Raw genomic sequence first — 24,163 nt, forward strand, 5'->3', positions numbered from 1 at the left:
ATACACTTACACACACAAACAAAGACAGATGCACATACAAACACAAATGCACATACACACAGAAACACTTACACACACATACAAACACAGATTCACATACAAGCACGGATGCACATACAAACACATATGCACATACACACAGATACACTTACACACAGATACACTTACACACAGATACAATTACACACACAAACACAGATGCACATACACACAGATGCACATACACACAGATACAAGCACATATGCACATACACACAGACAGTGGAGGGCAGCATAGCCCAGAACGAACATAAGAATTAAGGCACTTAGGAGTGAGGTGCTGTGAAGTGGCAACAATGTTGCATTTTTGTGGGTGGGTACAGGGCTAACCTTTAAGAAGGCAAGCTACAGGCCCCAAACCCTCTTTCCAGCTTGTCTTCACAGCTTGCAGGATCTGTCATGCTGTCTGTTACCAGTTTGCTGCAGCATGGATTGTTCAGCCACAGATCCTGTGAGAGTGGAGGAGTTGGAAGAATTTATGAATGACTTTGAAGCTGAGGAAGATGTTGTGCCATGTTAACCCCAGGACCCGGTGAGTCGCTCCCCGGTTTTTCCTCCTATTTGTATCCTGTGGGCCCGGGGTCCCCCCCCCCTCCCTCTTGGCCTCTTCATCTGCCCGCTTGATAATGTAGTCCCTGCTTTGTCTCCCTGTCCCCCTCCCATTTAGCCATGTGGGGGCTGTGTCTGGGGTTATTTTCCCAGCATCGCGAATGCTGCCCCTAAGGTGTCGGTGGTGGGCTAGTGGGAGCATTCCCTTACCTTCTCCGTCGGCCACGAAGCGCGCTCCTCCAGTCCTTAGCGGTTCGGTCGGACGGTAGTTTCCCCTTCGGTAATGGCAGCTTCGGGTCTCCTCATTCGTCTCCGGCTCGTCGGTCTGCGGCGCGGGTACCGTCATCCACGTGGGTGGCCATGTCCGCTTTGGATGACGTCACTTCCGGTGGCCATTTCCAGCGACGTCGCGTTGGTGACGTCACTTCCGGACTGGCATTCGGGCAGCGGCAGCAATGCGGGTAGCGTCGTCTTCGCCTCCGGGGTTCTCAGGTGAGAGAGGAGTGCCTCGGGGGGGGGCGAGGCCCGCGGGGGGGGTGCGCAGCTTGGCACAGGGGTGCAGTGCTCGCGTGGGGGCAATTTGTCGAGTGCTTTAGGGGGCCAAGGCCAAGAAGCCTCGTGGGGGCAATATGTTTGGCACTTTAGGGGACTTAGGCCCAGAGCCCCGTGGGGACAATTTGCAGGATGGTGAGCTCAGATGGGGGGCAATTTCTGGCGATTATGAGCAGGCCGCAGGCCTGACCAGGGATACGTCAGTGGATATGGATAATTTAGGGCCCAGTCATTGCCTAGTCAGATGGGGGGCAAGAGAAAGGCCGCTAGTTAATCACGGCTTAGTAGGAGCCGTGCGGCCTCCTCGGGCAACACATCATGGGGGCAAGCGTGAGTCACCTGCAGGTGCGGCCCTCAGCATGGCCTCCCTGGGTGTCACCACTAGGGTTTCTCCCAAAAAGGCCCCTATACCCCCCCCCCAAGTTATGTCAAGGGGTCCCTGCGAGTGCAGTTCAGGTTGTGGGCAGGCAGGCCCAGTTTGCTGAAGCAGTATTGAATGTACATGCAGGCAGTGTGTCTGAGTGTGTGGAGTCTGCTTGTGGCACAAGGCGCAGGAGTGTTAGTCTTGGGGGGTTGATGACATTGTTGATCAGCCTTTGTCCTCTCCCCGTGGTACTCCTCTCTTTCATTTTTCATTACAGAAAATCATGGATTCTCAGAATGAGTAAGCGGCCATGCAGTCCGGTGCAGTTGGTATTGAGGAGGAGGAGCGGAGTCGAGAACAGCCGTCAACGTCCTCTGATCCCCTGCCTGTGCAGCGCCCCTCTTGGAGCTGGAGAGCATGGAATCGCAAGAAGTGGTGAATCTCATGGAGCCACAGAATCCTTGGGTGCAAATGCAGTCCAGTCCGGGTGGTCGTGGCAAGGAAGAGTACAGCTGCCCCTCTTGGAACTGGTGAGACCATTTTATCTTTCGGGCATAGGGGCTTTAGTTCATCTTCGGATGATTCTGGGTCTGAGTGAGTGATAGGTTCCAGGGGTTGGAGGCTAAAGGGCAGATGGGAATGTATAAGATGATGAAGTGGTTAGTCAAGGTGCGTAAGGCCATGGGTCCTCCCCCTCTCCCCTGGTTCCCTTGCTAGAGCCCCGTGTTCCATTGCACATCCCTGGGGTGACAGCTGGGCGTACAACGGCCATGTATGGGGACAAGCACAGGCGGCCCTCTCACTAAGCCTTCTCGAGCATCTAAAGTAAAAAAAAAAAAAAAAAAACTGTTAGACGCATTCAAGAGGGTAAATATGTGCATAGGTTTGAACTTTTGGCCAAGGTCTATCACCAGGAAGAAATGGCGGTGTTACATCGCTAAACTTCCCGATCGGGCTCTGAATATCCTCAAATAGCAAGATGCCATCTAAACCGCTTGCGAGCGGTTTCGGGAACGGGCATGGCAGGATTATGACGTCGCGTTCGGCGATAGATGGTTGGTAATCCCCTCCTGAATTTGGCGACGTGGATTCGTGGTTAGGGGCATAGTTCGGGCCGAAAAGCCTTTTTTGCCTGGGTATGTCTCTGCTGGGTCCCCGGGCAATTGAGCACCTTAGCGCTCTCAACGGCGTCCCACAGTTATTTGCTGCGCAGTTCCAGAATAAGCTCTGCCTCAATGGGCCGGCGTGTGTTTTGCCACGTGAGTAAGCATCGCGGGGTGGCCACTCCGGTTGGAGTGTAACAGATACTACAATGCAGGCCGGTCGCAAGAGCAGCCTAGTTCCAGTTTCAAACCTTTCACTGCCAGAAAGGGTGACCACCCCACTGAGGGTAGCTGCAATTGGTAGCCGTAATTCGGATAGGAGGGTGGCTGCCTTGCTAGGCGGCGGCCTCCGTCAGGGATTCATTATCCCCTTCAGCTTTGCAGTATAGGGTTTACGAAATCGGCATACAAATTTCCTAGCGTTGCGAGGAAAAAGAGGGACAAGGAGATTGCTTTGGGCCGCATGGCTGGCTCATTTGTGGAGATTCCGATTCGAGGATTGGTTCCTCTCTCCTCTTGGGGTTGTTCCTAAGAAGGAGCCGGGTAAGTCCCGGCTCATCCAGCACCTTTCGTTCCCTAGAGGGAAGGAAAGGTCGGGCAGCAACGCTATTTCCCCTGAGCCAGTTCGGTTTACTACCAGTCCTTTGATGACGCGTTATCACTGGTATGGAGGGCAAACCTGGATGTGGTATCAGCATTTCGGATGCTTCCCATTCATCCCTCCTCCTTACACCTCAGGGGATGTTGGTATGAGGGCAAGTATTTTGTGGACAAAAGCTTGCCTATGAGCTGTTTTATATCATGTGCTCATTTTGAAGCCTTCAGAGCTTCTTGCACTGGGCCATCTCAGTGATTGCTGTTTTGATGGCCTGGCACATTGCCTGGACAATGTCCTGCTGGTTGGATATGCTGGATACGCTGTGTGTGCTTTCCTGATGAAAGTGAATCGATTTTTGCTGGCCAGAATGGGTGTCCCTCTGGCGGAGGGTAAGGCCCAGTGCCTTTGCACGTGCCTTACCTTTTGGGTATCAAGATTGACTCATCGTTAATGCAGTGTCAATTGCTACAGGATACGATTGCCCGTATGGTTGGTACGGTTCAGGAAATCGGGTCCTTTGTTGGTTCCATGAAGGATCTCCAGACCATGTTGGTTCTTCTGAATTTCGCCGGTAGGATTATTCCTATAAGCAGAATTTTTCTTCGGCGGCTCGAAGGGCGTCGTGCGGCGAGCGGTTACAAGCGAGTGAGTTTTGTGTAATGGCAGAAATGTTTGATGACTTGGCAGTATGGGGACAATTCTGGAACCATTTTTAATGAGATCTGCTCATGGTCGAAGTCTGTTCCTTCCAACATGGTAATTCAGTTGTTTACTGATGCGGCAGGGTCTCACGGGTGGGGGTCCTTCTTGTCCGGTCACTGGAGTGCCGGCCCATGGCCTCGGTCATGGGTTCTAAGGGGCTTGTTAAGAAGTTTAGCCTGTTAGAGCTCCCCCCCCCCCATTATTATTGCCTTTGAGGTCTAGCGTGAGCAGCTAAGGGATCAGGAGGTCGTGTTCTGGATGGATAACAAGAGCGTCATGTTGCTGTTAACATGCTCTCGTGGGGATCTCCCGCGGTAGTGCGGTACCCTCGCATGCTGGTGCTGAAGTGTCTGCACCCGGCGTCCAGAATAGAATTGCTGATGCGCTCTTTCGTTTCAATGGAAAGCTTTCTATGCGTTGGCTCCTCAGGCGGACATTAACGGAGTCGTTTGTTCCTATTATTTATGGCAGGTAGCGTCAGTGGGAGATCTTTGATTGCCATGATCCGTTCTTCGCTGGCCCTCTCTACTTGGACCACTTATGTGAAGCATTGGTCTAAATAGATCACCTTCTGTATTAGGACGAGCCGGCCATCTTGAGGTGTTGTCCAATGGGGTCTTTAGGGATGGATCAATGAGCTTAAAGGTAATGGGGTTTTTCTAAAGGGTCAGTCGGATCTCGGCTGACTGCCGTGTCCTTCTTCTGTAAATTTTATGGCCTCTCGGCTCTTCAAGAACCTTCCTGGTCGGGCAGGTGTTGAGGGGCTGGGGGGCGTATGGTGCCCAGAATAAGGGACATTAGGGAGTCCGTTACCATCAAGAGATTGGTTCCTGTGTCGAACTGTGCCTGTGGTGGGTTCTCCTGCTGGCAAGGGTACCCGTTCTCCGCTGCCTTTGGGCTGTTTTTTTCATGGGGCACTTAGGGTGGTACAAGCCCGGGGGTCTGTAGGCTCCTCACATCAAGAACGACGAGTCATCTGATCTAATTTTCCTCTCCAGATCAAAGACAGACCAAGAAGGGAAAGGAGTTTGACGTCTTAACCCGCCACGTGGGCTCAGTTTGTTGCCCAGTCAGGTTGCTTAGGACCTATATGGATGCGATCCGGAGGGTCCATTACAATTTCTGGTTCACGAGGACGGTTCCCCATTGTCCAGATTTCAATGCATGAGAGGCCTGAGCTGGGCAGCATGGAAAGCGGGCCTTGACCCAAGGGTCATTGCCCCCACTCCTTCAGGGTTGGAGCGTCTACCGCTGCCACGGGTTTGTGTTGGTCTGCCGACCACATTAGGGCATTGGGGAGATGAAGGTCTAAGAGATACATGTTGTATGTTAGGCCATTAACAATATGAATGTTTTGTTTTCTCATGTTGCGATGTTCCCAGTTAACTGTTGTTTCTTTACAGGGCCAAGAGATGGTCCACTCAGACTGCTGATCGCAGGTCACTCCTACATTCACTGGGCGGAGCTGAGAGCAATCGCGAGCCCTGACGGGCAACAACTTGGTCCCCCCACCCCATTGGGTCACTGTTAGGTGGCTAGGTTGTAGGGGTTTGAGTTGGCAGGATCTGCCTGGGTTGCTGCACGGGGCATTGCACAGGTGGGACAAACCCCAAGTTATGATCATTCACGCATGTGGTAGTGATATGGGGCTCCTGCCGTGCAAACTGCTCAGTGGGGTGATTCAGTCTGATTTGTACACTTTCCAGACATGGGTCCCAATGTTAAGATAGGGTGGTCCAATAGCATCCCCAGAATTGAGTGGCGCCATGTGCATCCCACAAGGGGCCTTTCAGGTCAGAAAGAAACTGAACAGGGAGGTTAGGATTTTGTCCTAGCGCAGTCAGTAGGGTTTGTTGTGGAACATGGGAACATCACAACGGCTGGGAGAAGCCTCTACAGGAGGGATGGGGTGCACCTAACTGAGAGGGGCATCGACCTGTTCCTGGGTAATTTGAGGCATGCTATATTATTACACCTATGTGGGTGGCGGCAAGAGCTGTGCCTGTGGGCTATCTCTTGTGGCGGTTTGTACCACGCCCCGGTTTGCCATTAGAGGTAGAGTGACGGCTGGCCCAGGGGGAGGGTAGTCTCTGCAGGCGCGCGCCTGGGGCACCTCCCCCCATTTGATGTTGCCGAGAACTCCCTAAGTCTGTGCGTGCAGCTAAGCTCCGCTTGTGTAGGCATTCACGGGCGTGGTCCAATTTCCTAGCGGGGGGTACTTACTCTCCTAGCTAGATTGCCGCCACCTGGTTTAAGGTTTGCTGAGTTGCTTCCAGCCGGTTCCTATGTTCTATAATAAATGCGGACCCTACGGGTCTTTATACCCACACCCTGTGTTTGTGTCATTATTCAAGTTATGTATTACCAAAGTCATTTATGGTAAAGTTAAGTTATAAGTAAGTTATGTGTCAGTCAGTTTTATGACTGGTAAGTTATTACAGCAAGCCAGGAGGATAGGGCATTTAATTACTTAAGACAGTGGAGGGCAGCCTTACCCAGAACGAACATAAGAATTAAGGCCCTTAGGAGTGAGCTGCTGTGAAGTGGCAACAATGTTGCATTTTTGTGGGTGGGTACAGGGCTAACCTTTAAGAAGCCAAGCTACAGGCCCCAAACCCTCTTTCCAGCTTGTCTTCACAGCTTCCCTCCCGCCCTCCCTTTTTCATTGGTAAGGCGGCAATCACTTAGGCTGGACATCACTAGGGTGTTTTTTATCAGCAGGGTGTCTGAGGCAGGATGAGGGCTACGCGGCTCGCTTCCTTAAGCCCAAGGACGTTAATTTTTTTTGACTCCCCAGGTAGTGGCATGTACACGCGCCTAGTCACACCTGGTCCTACTGGTCTGGAGCTTTATAATATCACACCCTGGCTAGGCGGTTTGTACCACGCCCCGGTTTGCCATTAGAGGTAGAGTGACGGCTGGCCCAGGGGGAGGGTAGTCTCTGCAGGCGCGCGCCTGGGGCACCTCCCCCCATTTGATGTTGCCGAGAACTCCCTAAGTCTGTGCGTGCAGCTAAGCTCCGCTTGTGTAGGCATTCACGGGCGTGGTCCAATTTCCTAGCGGGGGGTACTTACTCTCCTAGCTAGATTGCCGCCACCTGGTTTAAGGTTTGCTGAGTTGCTTCCAGCCTGTTCCTATGTTCTATAATAAATGCGGACCCTACGGGTCTTTATACCCACACCCTGTGTTTGTGTCATTATTCAAGTTATGTATTACCAAAGTCATTTATGGTAAAGTTAAGTTATAAGTAAGTTATGTGTCAGTCAGTTTTATGACTGGTAAGTTATTACAGCAAGCCAGGAGGATAGGGCATTTAATTACTTAAGATGCACATACACACATATGCACATACACACATACAAACACAGATGCACATACACACAGATAGACTTACAGACACACATACAAACACAGATGCACATACACACAGATACACTTACACACACATACAAACACAGATGCACATACAAAGACAGATGCACATACATACAGATACACTTACACACACATACAAACACAGATGCACATACAAAGACAGATGCACATACATACAAATACACTTACACACACATACAAACACAGATGCACATACAAACACAGATGCACATACACACAGATACACTTACACACAGATACACTTACACACAGATGCACATACGCACAGATGCACATACACACAGATGCACATACAAACAGATACAAACACATATGCACATACACACAGATATACTTACACACACTTACAAACACAGATTCACATACAAACACAGATGCACATACAGACACATATGCACATACACACAGATGCACATACACACAGATACACTTACAGACACACATACAAACACATATGCACATACACACAGATGCACATACACACAGATACAAACACATATGCACATACACACAGATACACTTACACACACATACAAATAAAGATTACATACAAACACAGATGCACATACAACCACATATGCACATACACACAGATGCACATACACACAGATACACTAACACACACACATACAAACACAGATGCACATACACACAGATACCCTTACACACACATACAAACACAGATGCACATACACACAGATACACTTACACACACATACAAACACAGATGCACATACAAACACAGATGCACATACACACAGATACACTTACAGACACACATACAAACACAGATGTACATACAGAAAGAAAAAAGTTGTGGTGTGAGTGCTAAACAATGGTGTAAGCTTAAATCCCTTAAATAGTCTGGTAAATCTCCATATACTGACTATAGATGTGTAATATGAGAAAGGGGGGTGGGATAAGCGCTCTATATGGGAGCTCACCAGATACGGATGTATGTTATAATTTATTCTATTAATTTAAAGAGAATAAAACCAAGTGATATATAAAAGGTTTTAATGAAAAATATGTATTATTCATATGTGGATTTCGTAGTAATGAATACCATAATATACACTATACACAGATGGTTAAAAATACATATAAGATGCCGGCATCAATTGAGTTAAAATATAGCTGAGAATTAAGCTATATACATTCAATGTAACTATTTAAAAAACAATAAATGCAATATTGTAGCATAAGTATCTAAAACATAAATATAGCTTTGATTAGGCAGAGATGTAAATAAAGGCAATATATCGATCAGCCAAAAAAACAGTATAGTAACAAAGAGCTAATAATGTCAAACCGCTCTTGTATCTGGAGCAAATATCGAGTGAGTCCAATCTGTTAGCCGTTAGTAGCAGTTATGAAAAAACAAGCCGTGAGCTGTGTGCATCACGTGACCTGACTAGTCAGAGTCCTCCAATCCTGTGAGCCAGAGGTAGATACAAATTTGAAACAAGAAAGTCTCAATAGAAAATAGACACTTTATATCCCTAGTAATACTTGCAAGTGTCCAACGAGTTTTTCGAAAAGTCAGTGATGACACATCTTCAACTGTTTGAAACAGCTCAATGTCGATCCGTCTTTCTCCTCCCCAATATATATAAAATTTCTTCTTTAGAAGTAGGCTCCGGCCTGTGCAATATCCGCTGTGTATTATAGATGATTTTTCTATGCAGCAGAGAGTTGTTACTATAATGCAGATATAATGCAATCGATGGGCACACAGGAATTACTCATACATCTACCTCAAAAGCTTTCAAGGAGGTAGAAATGAACCTGTTTTTTGTGCCGTGAGAAGGAAAGGTTATAGAACAGCACTGAGAGAAAGTCACACACAGGGATTAATCATATATCTCTCTCTATTTTTATCATAGAGGTCGAAATGAACCTGTGACTAGTAACCTGTGACTAGTAACATATGACAATCAGTGTAAAATAGTATGTAATAAAAGTAAGCAAATCTACGCGTTTTGGCAGTGTTAGCTGCCTTTATCAAGATGCTTACTAAGGGTAATTGACGCTTTTTATAGAGGGATGTGTACTCAGCATCAGGTGTGATAGTGTGAGGTCATAGTTAACTCTATACTAGCCTCAAGATGATTGGTTTGTCAATATTGGAAGCATGTATTAGTAATATATACAGGTGAGTCAGTAAATAACAATCTTTCATGTATATATCAATAGTATATAAAGACATTTATATCTGGATACTAGAACATAATAATAAAAAAGATTAAAAATAATTTTTGTATATACGGTACTCATTCATGTATAGCTCCACACATGACATCTATATGTGTAATATGGAGAGATATAAAATTGTCAGTAGATGGTTATACATTGATTGTATAAAATATATACATATTAGAAATTCTCATATATGGTATATTACTAACATTTATTTTTGCTTATAGAGGGAGATATGTGACCCTATATATATAATAAGCTTGGCAGGGAATTTTTTAAAAAAAGGTGAGCCAGTGCTTTAAGTGCAATAGGAGAAGATGTGAAGGAGGTGTGTATAGTTGTTTTACTTCAAATCTATAATACTATATACTAAATTTTTAGTTTTTTAATTAGAGACATGAGACATGTATATTATATAAGTCCAATATATAGTATATATGTGTAATAATTATAAATAAAACCTAAAACCCAACTTATAGTGATATTGTGTAGAGGGAGGATAGATTAGTTTCAAATGGTTATAGAATAGAATTGAGATCAAAGGCACTATTTAATCCCAATGGGTGCACTGTTTTAAATTTGAAAATTAGTTCTGCTTCTTTTTTTATAAGTGTTTTTTCTACATTTCCCCCTCTTGGGTTTTGTTGAATATTTTCATACCCCAGAAGTGAAAGCATTTAAGATCTCCAGAGTGTATTTCAGTGAAGTGTTTGTACAATATAGTTTTGGTAGTCTTATGCTCGATGTTCCAGATATGTTCTCTTATTCGATCTTTGAGTGTACGACTAGTTTGACCTATATAAAATAAATCACATGAGCATTTTATGCAGTATATTACATTTGAGTCACTACATTTTATGGTATCTTTGATAGTGAATGTGAATAGTTGATTGGTAGAAACTATCTTTTATAAAAAGCCAGATCTCATATTTAAGAAAGCAAAAAATCTTAAAAGCTATCTATCACCGAGTGAATTTAAAAGAAAAAAGAATAATTTTACTGATATTGATCTGAATAATGAAAAAATATTTGGATTTTATCCATGTTATAAGTGTAAATCTTGCAAACACAGCAGTAAAAACAAAAAGATAGTTTCTACCAATCAACTATTCACATTCACTATCAAAGATACCATAAAATGTAGTGACTCAAATGTAATATACTGCATAAAATGCTCATGTGATTTATTTTATATAGGTCAAACTAGTCGTACACTCAAAGATCGAATAAGAGAACATATCTGGAACATCGAGCATAAGACTACCAAAACTATATTGTACAAACACTTCACTGAAATACACTCTGGAGATCTTAAATGCTTTCACTTCTGGGGTATGAAAATATTCAACAAAACCCAAGAGGGGGAAATGTAGAAAAAACACATAAAAAAAGAAGCAGAACTAATTTTCAAATTTAAAACAGTGCACCCATTGGGATTAAATAGTGCCTTTGATCTCAATTCTATTCTATAACCATTTGAAACTAATCTATCCTCCCTCTACACAATATCACTATAAGTTGGGTTTTAGGTTTTATTTATAATTATTACACATATATACTATATATTGGACTTATATAATATACATGTCTCATGTCTCTAATTAAAAAACTAAAAATTTAGTATATAGTATTATAGATTTGAAGTAAAACAACTATACACACCTCCTTCACATCTTCTCCTATTGCACTTAAAGCACTGGCTCACCTTTTTTTAAAAAATTCCCTGCCAAGCTTATTATATATATAGGGTCACATATCTCCCTCTATAAGCAAAAATAAATGTTAGTAATATACCATATATGAGAATTTCTAATATGTATATATTTTATACAATCAATGTATAACCATCTACTGACAATTTTATATCTCTCCATATTACACATATAGATGTCATGTGTGGAGCTATACATGAATGAGTACCGTATATACAAAAATTATTTTTAATCTTTTTTATTATTATGTTCTAGTATCCAGATATAAATGTCTTTATATACTATTGATATATACATGAAAGATTGTTATTTACTGACTCACCTGTATATATTACTAATACATGCTTCCAATATTGACAAACCAATCATCTTGAGGCTAGTATAGAGTTAACTATGACCTCACACTATCACACCTGATGCTGAGTACACATCCCTCTATAAAAAGCGTCAATTACCCTTAGTAAGCATCTTGATAAAGGCAGCTAACACTGCCGAAACGCGTAGATTTGCTTACTTTTATTACATACTATTTTACACTGATTGTCATATGTTACTAGTCACAGGTTACTAGTCACAGGTTCATTTCGACCTCTATGATAAAAATAGAGAGAGATATATGATTAATCCCTGTGTGTGACTTTCTCTCAGTGCTGTTCTATAACCTTTCCTTCTCACGGCACAAAAAACAGGTTCATTTCTACCTCCTTGAAAGCTTTTGAGGTAGATGTAAGAGTAATTCCTGTGTGCCCATCGATTGCATTATATCTGCATTATAGTAACAACTCTCTGCTGCATAGAAAAATCATCTATAATACACAGCGGATATTGCACAGGCCGGAGCCTACTTCTAAAGAAGAAATTTTATATATATTGGGGAGGAGAAAGACGGATCGACATTGAGCTGTTTCAAACAGTTGAAGATGTGTCATCACTGACTTTTCGAAAAACTCGTTGGACACTTGCAAGTATTACTAGGGATATAAAGTGTCTATTTTCTATTGAGACTTTCTTGTTTCAAATTTGTATCTACCTCTGGCTCACAGGATTGGAGGACTCTGACTAGTCAGGTCACGTGATGCACACAGCTCACGGCTTGTTTTTTCATAACTGCTACTAACGGCTAACAGATTGGACTCACTCGATATTTGCTCCAGATACAAGAGCGGTTTGACATTATTAGCTCTTTGTTACTATACTGTTTTTTTGGCTGATCGATATATTGCCTTTATTTACATCTCTGCCTAATCAAAGCTATATTTATGTTTTAGATACTTATGCTACAATATTGCATTTATTGTTTTTTAAATAGTTACATTGAATGTATATAGCTTAATTCTCAGCTATATTTTAACTCAATTGATGCCGGATCTTATATGTATTTTTAACCATCTGTGTATAGTGTATATTATGGTATTCATTACTACGAAATCCACATATGAATAATACATATTTTTCATTAAAACCTTTTATATATCACTTGGCTTTATTCTCTTTAAATTAATAGAATAAATTATAACATACATCCGTATCTGGTGAGCTCCCATATAGAGCACAGATGTACATACACACAGATGCACATGCAAACAGATGCACTTACACATAGATAAACTTACACATACATACAAACACACACACATACAAACATAGACGCACATACACACAGATACAAACACATATGCACATACACACAGATGCACATACACACAGATACAAACACATATGCACATACACACAGATACACTGACACACACATACAAACACAGATGCACATACAAACACAGATACAAACACATATGCACATACACACAGATGCACATACACACAGATACAAACACATATGCACATATACACAGATACACTGACACACACACATACAAACACAGATGCACATAAAAACACAGATGCACATAAACACTGATACAGTTACACACACATACAAACACAGATGCACATACACACAGATACACTTACACACACATACAAACACAGATGCATATAAAACACAGATGCACTTACACACACATACAAACACAGATGCACATACACACAGATACAAACACATATGCACATCCAGTCGGATCTCGGCTGACTGCCGTGTCCTTCTTCTGTAAATTTTATGGCCTCTCAGCTCTTCAAGAACCTTCCTGGTCGGGCAGGTGTTGAGGGGCTGGGGGGCGTATGGTGCCCAGAATAAGGGACATTAGGGAGTCCGTTACCATCAAGAGATTGGTTCCTGTGTCGAACTGTGCCTGTGGTGGGTTCTCCTGCTGGCAAGGGTACCCGTTCTCCGCTGCCTTTGGGCTGGTTTTTTCATGGGGCACTTAGGGTGGTACAAGCCCGGGGGTCTGTAGGCTCCTCACATCAAGAACGACGAGTCATCTGATCTAATTTTCCTCTCCAGATCAAAGACAGACCAAGAAGGGAAAGGAGTTTGACGTCTTAACCCGCCACGTGGGCTCAGTTTGTTGCCCAGTCAGGTTGCTTAGGACCTATATGGATGCGATCCGGAGGGTCCATTACAATTTCTGGTTCACGAGGACGGTTCCCCATTGTCCAGATTTCAATGCATGAGAGGCCTGAGCTGGGCAGCATGGAAAGCGGGCCTTGACCCAAGGGTCATTGCCCCCACTCCTTCAGGGTTGGAGCATCTACCGCTGCCGCGGGTTTGTGTTGGTCTGCCGACCACATTAGGGCATTGGGGAGATGAAGGTCTAAGAGATACATGTTGTATGTTAGGCCATTAACAATATGAATGTTTTGTTTTCTCATGTTGCGATGTTCCCAGTTAACTGTTGTTTCTTTACAGGGCCAAGAGATGGTCCACTCAGACTGCTGATCGCAGGTCACTCCTACATTCACTGGGCGGAGCTGAGAGCAATCGCGAGCCCTGACGGGCAACAACTTGGTCCCCCCACCCCATTGGGTCACTGTTAGGTGGCTAGGTTGTAGGGGTTTGAGTTGGCAGGATCTGCCTGGGTTGCTGCACGGGGCATTGCACAGGTGGGACAAACCCCAAGTTATGATCATTCACGCATGTGGTAGTGATATGGGGCTCCTGCCGTGCAAACTGCTCAGTGGGGTGATTCAGTCTGATTTGTACACTTTCCAGACATGGGTCCCAATGTTAAGATAGGGTGGTCCAATAGCATCCCCAGAATTGAGTGGCGCCATGTGCAGCCCACAAGGGGCCTTTCAGGTCAGAAAGAAACTGAACAGGGAGGTTAGGATTTTGTCCTAGCGCAGTCAGTAGGGTTTGTTGTGGAACATGGGAACATCACAACGGCTGGGAGAAGCCTCTACAGGAGGGATGGGGTGCACCTAACTGAGAGGGGCATCGACCTGTTCCTGGGTAATTTGAGGCATGCTATATTATTACACCTATGTGGGTGGCGGCAAGAGCTGTGCCTGTGGGCTATCTCTTGTGGCGGTTTGTACCACGCCCCGGTTTGCCATTAGAGGTAGAGTGACGGCTGGCCCAGGGGGAGGGTAGTCTCTGCAGGCGCGCGCCTGGGGCACCTCCCCCCATTTGATGTTGCCGAGAACTCCCTAAGTCTGTGCGTGCAGCTAAGCTCCGCTTGTGTAGGCATTCACGGGCGTGGTCCAATTTCCTAGCGGGGGGTACTTACTCTCCTAGCTAGATTGCCGCCACCTGGTTTAAGGTTTGCTGAGTTGCTTCCAGCCGGTTCCTATGTTCTATAATAAATGCGGACCCTACGGGTCTTTATACCCACACCCTGTGTTTGTGTCATTATTCAAGTTATGTATTACCAAAGTCATTTATGGTAAAGTTAAGTTATAAGTAAGTTATGTGTCAGTCAGTTTTATGACTGGTAAGTTATTACAGCAAGCCAGGAGGATAGGGCATTTAATTACTTAAGACAGTGGAGGGCAGCCTTACCCAGAACGAACATAAGAATTAAGGCCCTTAGGAGTGAGCTGCTGTGAAGTGGCAACAATGTTGCATTTTTGTGGGTGGGTACAGGGCTAACCTTTAAGAAGCCAAGCTACAGGCCCCAAACCCTCTTTCCAGCTTGTCTTCACAGCTTCCCTCCCGCCCGCCCTTTTTCATTGGTAAGGCGGCAATCACTTAGGCTGGACATCACTAGGGTGTTTTTTATCAGCAGGGTGTCTGAGGCAGGATGAGGGCTACGCGGCTCGCTTCCTTAAGCCCAAGGACGTTAATTTTTTTTGACTCCCCAGGTAGTGGCATGTACACGCGCCTAGTCACACCTGGTCCTACTGGTCTGGAGCTTTATAATATCACACCCTGGCTAGGCGGTTTGTACCACGCCCCGGTTTGCCATTAGAGGTAGAGTGACGGCTGGCCCAGGGGGAGGGTAGTCTCTGCAGGCGCGCGCCTTGGGCACCTCCCCCCATTTGATGTTGACGAGAACTCCCTAAGTCTGTGCGTGCAGCTAAGCTCCGCTTGTGTAGGCATTCACGGGCGTGGTCCAATTTCCTAGCGGGGGGTACTTACTCTCCTAGCTAGATTGCCGCCACCTGGTTTAAGGTTTGCTGAGTTGCTTCCAGCCTGTTCCTATGTTCTATAATAAATGCGGACCCTACGGGTCTTTATACCCACACCGTGTGTTTGTGTCATTATTCAAGTTATGTATTACCAAAGTCATTTATGGTAAAGTTAAGTTATAAGTAAGTTATGTGTCAGTCAGTTTTATGACTGGTAAGTTATTACAGCAAGCCAGGAGGATAGGGCATTTAATTACTTAAGATGCACATACACACATATGCACATACACACATACAAACACAGATGCACATACACACAGATAGACTTACAGACACACATACAAACACAGATGCACATACACACAGATACACTTACACACACATACAAACACAGATGCACATACAAAGACAGATGCACATACATACAGATACACTTACACACACATACAAACACAGATGCACATACAAAGACAGATGCACATACATACAAATACACTTACACACACATACAAACACAGATGCACATACAAACACAGATGCACATACACACAGATACACTTACACACAGATACACTTACACACAGATGCACATACGCACAGATGCACATACACACAGATGCACATACAAACAGATACAAACACATATGCACATACACACAGATATACTTACACACACTTACAAACACAGATTCACATACAAACACAGATGCACATACAGACACATATGCACATACACACAGATGCACATACACACAGATACACTTACAGACACACATACAAACACATATGCACATACACACAGATGCAGATACACACAGATACAAACACATATGCACATACACACAGATACACTTACACACACATACAAATAAAGATTTACATACAAACACAGATGCACATACAACCACATATGCACATACACACAGATGCACATACACACAGATACACTAACACACACACATACAAACACAGATGCACATACACACAGATACCCTTACACACACATACAAACACAGATGCACATACACACAGATACACTTACACACACATACAAACACAGATGCACATACAAACACAGATGCACATACACACAGATACACTTACAGACACACATACAAACACAGATGTACATACACACAGATGCACATGCAAACAGATGCACTTACACATAGATAAACTTACACATAGATACAAACACACACACATACAAACATAGATGCACATACACACAGATACAAACACATATGCACATACACACAGATGCACATACACACAGATACAAACACATATGCACATACACACAGATACACTGACACACACATACAAACACAGATGCACATACAAACACAGATACAAACACATATGCACATACACACAGATGCACATACACACAGATACAAACACATATGCACATATACACAGATACACTGACACACACACATACAAACACAGATGCACATAAAAACACAGATGCACATAAACACTGATACAGTTACACACACATACAAACACAGATGCACATACACACAGATACACTTACACACACATACAAACACAGATGCATATAAAACACAGATGCACTTACACACACATACAAACACAGATGCACATACACACAGATACAAACACATATGCACATACACACAGATGCACATACACACAGATGCACATACACACACATAAAAACACAGATGCACATACAAACACAGATGCACATACACACAGATGCACATACACACAGATACACTTACACACACATACAAACACAGATGCACATACAAACACAAATGCACATACACACAGATACACTTACACACACATACAAACACGGATGCACATGCACACAGATACAAACTCATATGCACATACACACAGATGCACATACACACAGATAACTGACACACACATACAAACACACACACATACAAACACAGGTGCACATACACAGATATACACTTACAGACACACATACAAACACAGATGTTATACAAACAGATACACTTACACACACATACAAACACTTATGCACATACACACAGATGCACATACACACAGATACACTGACACACACATACAAACACAGATGCAAATACAAACACAGATGCCATACACACAGATTCACTTACACACACATACAAACATAGATGAACATACACACATATGCACATACACACATACAAACACAGATGCACATACAAACACAGATGCACATACAAACCCAGATGCACATACACACAGATACACTTACATACACATACAAAGACATATGCACATGCAAACAAAGATGAACATACACACAGATGCACATACACACATACAAACACAGATGCACATACAAAGACAGATGCACATACATACAGATACACTTACACACACATACAAACACAGATGCACATACAAAGACAGATGCACATACATACAAATACACTTACACACACATACAAACACAGATGCACATACAAACACAGATGCACATACACACAGATACACTTACACACAGATACACTTACACACAGATGCACATACGCACAGATGCACATACTCACAGATGCACATACAAACAGATACAAACACATATGCACATACACACAGATATACTTACACACACTTACAAACACAGATTCACATACAAACACAGATGCACATACAGACACATATGCACATACACACAGATGCACATACACACAGATACACTTACAGACACACATACAAACACATATGCACATACACACAGATGCACATACACACAGATACAAACACATATGCACATACACACAGATACACTTACACACACATACAAATAAAGATTTACATACAAACACAGATGCACATACAACCACATATGCACATACACACAGATGCACATACACACAGATATACTAACACACACACATACAAACACAGATGCACATACACACAGATACCCTTACACACACATACAAACACAGATGCACATACACACAGATACACTTACACACACATACAAACACAGATGCACATACAAACACAGATGCACATACACACAGATACACTTACAGACACACATACAAACACAGATGTACATACACACAGATGCACATGCAAACAGATGCACTTACACATAGATAAACTTACACATAGATACAAACACACACACATACAAACATAGATGCACAAACACACAGATACAAACACATATGCACATACACACAGATGCACATACACACAGATACAAACACATATGCACATACACACAGATACACTGACACACACATACAAACACAGATGCACATACAAACACAGATACAAACACATATGCACATACACACAGATGCACATACACACAGATACAAACACATATGCACATATACACAGATACACTAACACACACACATACAAACACAGATGCACATAAAAACACAGATGCACATAAACACTGATACAGTTACACACACATACAAACACAGATGCACATACACACAGATACACTTACACACACATACAAACACAGATGCATATAAAACACAGATGCACTTACACACACATACAAACACAGATGCACATACACACAGATACAAACACATATGCACATACACACAGATGCACATACACACAGATGCACATACACACACATAAAAACACAGATGCACATACAAACACAGATGCACATACACACAGATGCACATACACACAGATACACTTACACACACATACAAACACAGATGCACATACAAACACAAATGCACATACACACAGATACACTTACACACACATACAAACACGGATGCACATACACACAGATACAAACTCATATGCACATACACACAGATGCACATACACACAGATACACTGACACACACATACAAACACACACACATACAAACACAGGTGCACATACACAGATATACACTTACAGACACACATACAAACACAGATGTTATACAAACAGATATACTTACACACACATACAAACACATATGCACATACACACAGATGCACATACACACAGATACACTGACACACACATACAAACACAGATGCAAATACAAACACAGATGCCATACACACAGATTCACTTACACACACATACAAACATAGATGAACATACACACATATGCACATACACACATACAAACACAGATGCACATACAAACACAGATGCACATACAAACCCAGATGCACATACACACAGATACACTTACATACACATACAAAGACATATGCACATGCAAACAAAGATGAACATACACACAGATGCACATATACACATACAAACACAGATGCACATACAAACACAGATGCCCATACACACAGATGCACATACATACAGATACACTTACACACACCTACAAAAAACAGATGCACATACAAACACAGATGAACATACACAAAGATGCACATACATACAGATACACTTACACACACATACAAACACAGATGCACATACACACAGATGCACATACAAACACAGGTGCACATACACAGATGCATATACAAACACAGATGTACATACACACAGATACACTTACTGACACACATACAAACACAGATGCACATACAAACATAGATGCACATACACACAGATACACTTACACACACATACAAAGACAGATGCACATACAAACACAAATGCACATACACACAGAAACACTTACACACACATACAAACACAGATTCACATACAAGCACAGATGCACATACAAACACATATGCACATACACACAGATACACTTACACACAGATACACTTACACATAGATACACTTACACAAACAAACACAGATGCACATACACACAGATGCACATACACACAGATACAAGCACATATGCACATACACACAGATGCACTTACACACACATACAAACACATATGCACATACACACAGATGCACATACACACATATGCACATACACACATACAAACACAGATGCACATACACACAGATAGACTTACAGACACACATACAAACACAGATGCACATACACACAGATACACTTACACACACACATACAAACACAGATGCACAGACAAAGACAGATGCACATACATACAGATACACTTACACACACATACAAACACAGATGCACATACAAAGACAGATGCACATACATACAAATACACTTACACACACATACAAACACAGATGCACATACAAACACAGATGCACATACACACAGATACACTTACACACAGATACACTTACACACAGATGCACATACGCACAGATGCACATACACACAGATGCACATACAAACAGATACAAACACATATGCACATACACACAGATACACTTACACACACTTACAAACACAGATTCACATACAAACACAGATGCACATACAAAAACATATGCACATACACACAGATGCACATACACACAGATACACTTACAGACACACATACAAACACATATGCACATACACACAGATGCACATACACACAGATACAAACACATATGCACATACACACAGATACACTTACACACACATACAAATAAAGATTTACATACAAACACAGATGCACATACAAACACATATGCACATACACACAGATGCACATACACACACATACAAACACAGATGCACATACACACAGATACCCTTACACACACATACAAACACAGATGCACATACACACAGATACACTTACACACACATACAAACACAGATGCACATACAAACACAGATGCACATACACACAGATACACTTACAGACACACATACAAACACAGATGTACATACACACAGATGCACATGCAAACAGATGCACTTACACATAGATAAACTTACACATACATAGAAACACACACACATACAAACATAGATGCACATACACACAGATACAAACACATATGCACATACACACAGATGCACATACACACAGATGCACATACAAACACATATGCACATATACACAGATACACTTACACACACTTACAAACACAGATTCACATACAAACACAGATGCACATACACACAGATACACTTACACACACATACAAACACAGATTCACATACAAACACAGACACACTTACACATACAAACACAGATGCACATAAACACAGATACACTTACACACACATACAAACACAGATGCACATACACAGATACACTTACACACACATACAAAGACAGATGCACATACATAGAGATACACTTACACACACCTACAAACACAGATGCACATACAAACACAGATGCACGTACACACAGATACAAAGACAGATGCACATACAAACACAAATGCACATACACACAGAAACACTTACACACACATACAAACACAGATTCACATACAAGCACAGATGCACATACAAACACATATGCACATACACACAGATACACTTACACACAGATACACTTACACACAGATACACTTACACAAACAAACACAGATGCACATACACACAGATGCACATACACACAGATACAAGCACATATGCACATACACTTACACACACATACAAACACATATGCACATACACACAGATGCACATACACACATATGCACATACACACATACAAACACAGATGCACATACACACAGATAGACTTACAGACACACATACAAACACAGATGCACATACACACAGATACACTTACACACACACATACAAACACAGATGCACATACAAAGACAGATGCACATACATACAGATACACTTACACACACATACAAACACAGATGCACATACAAAGACAGATGCACATACATACAAATACACTTACACACACATACAAACACAGATGCACATACAAACACAGATGCACATACACACAGATACACTTACACACAGATACACTTACACACAGATGCACATACGCACAGATGCACATACACACAGATGCACATACAAACAGATACAAACACATATGCACATACACACAGATACACTTACACACACTTACAAACACAGATTCACATACAAACACAGATGCACATACAAACACATATGCACATACACACAGATGTACATACACACAGATACACTTACAGACACACATACAAAAACATATATACATACACACAGATGCATATACACACAGATACAAACACATATGCACATACACACAGATACACTTACACACACATACAAATAAAGATTTACATACAAGCACAGATGCACATACAAACACATATGCACATACACACAGATGCACATACACACACATACAAACACAGATGCACATACACACAGATACCCTTACACACACATACAAACACAGATGCACATACACACAGATACACTTACACACACATACAAACACAGATGCACATACAAACACAGATGCACATACACACAGATACACTTACAGACACACATACAAACACAGATGTACATACACACAGATGCACATGCAAACAGATGCACTTACACATAGATAAACTTACACATACATACAAACACACACACATACAAACATAGATGCACATACACACAGATACAAACACATATGCACATACACACAGATGCACATACACACAGATACAAACACATATGCACATACACACAGATACACTGACACACACATACAAACACAGATGCACATACAAACACAGATACAAACACATATGCACATACACACAGATGCACATACACACAGATACAAACACATATGCACATATACACAGATACACTGACACACACACATACAAACACAGATGCACATACAAACACAGATGCACATACACACAGATACACTTACACACACATACAAACACAGATGCATATAAAACACAGATGCACTTACACACACATACAAACACAGATGCACATACACACAGATACAAACACAGATGCACATACAAACACAGATGCCATACACACAGATACACTTACACACAGATATACTTACACACAGATATACTTACACACAGATGCACATACGCACAGATGCACATACACACATATGCACATACACACATACAAACACAGATGCACATACACACAGATAGACTTACAGACACACATACAAACACAGATGCACATACACACAGATACACTTACACACACACATACAAACACAGATGCACAGACAAAGACAGATGCACATACATACAGATACACTTACACACACATACAAACACAGATGCACATACAAAGACAGATGCACATACATACAAATACACTTACACACACATACAAACACAGATGCACATACAAACACAGATGCACATACACACAGATACACTTACACACAGATACACTTACACACAGATGCACATACGCACAGATGCACATACACACAGATGCACATACAAACAGATACAAACACATATGCACATACACACAGATACACTTACACACACTTACAAACACAGATTCACATACAAACACAGATTCACATACAAAAACATATGCACATACACACAGATGCACATACACACAGATACACTTACAGACACACATACAAACACATATGCACATACACACAGATGCACATACACACAGATACAAACACATATGCACATACACACAGATACACTTACACACACATACAA

The sequence above is a fragment of the Bombina bombina genome, chromosome 4, assembly GCF_027579735.1.
Source record: "Bombina bombina isolate aBomBom1 chromosome 4, aBomBom1.pri, whole genome shotgun sequence".
NCBI classification, from domain to species: Eukaryota; Metazoa; Chordata; class Amphibia; order Anura; family Bombinatoridae; genus Bombina; species Bombina bombina.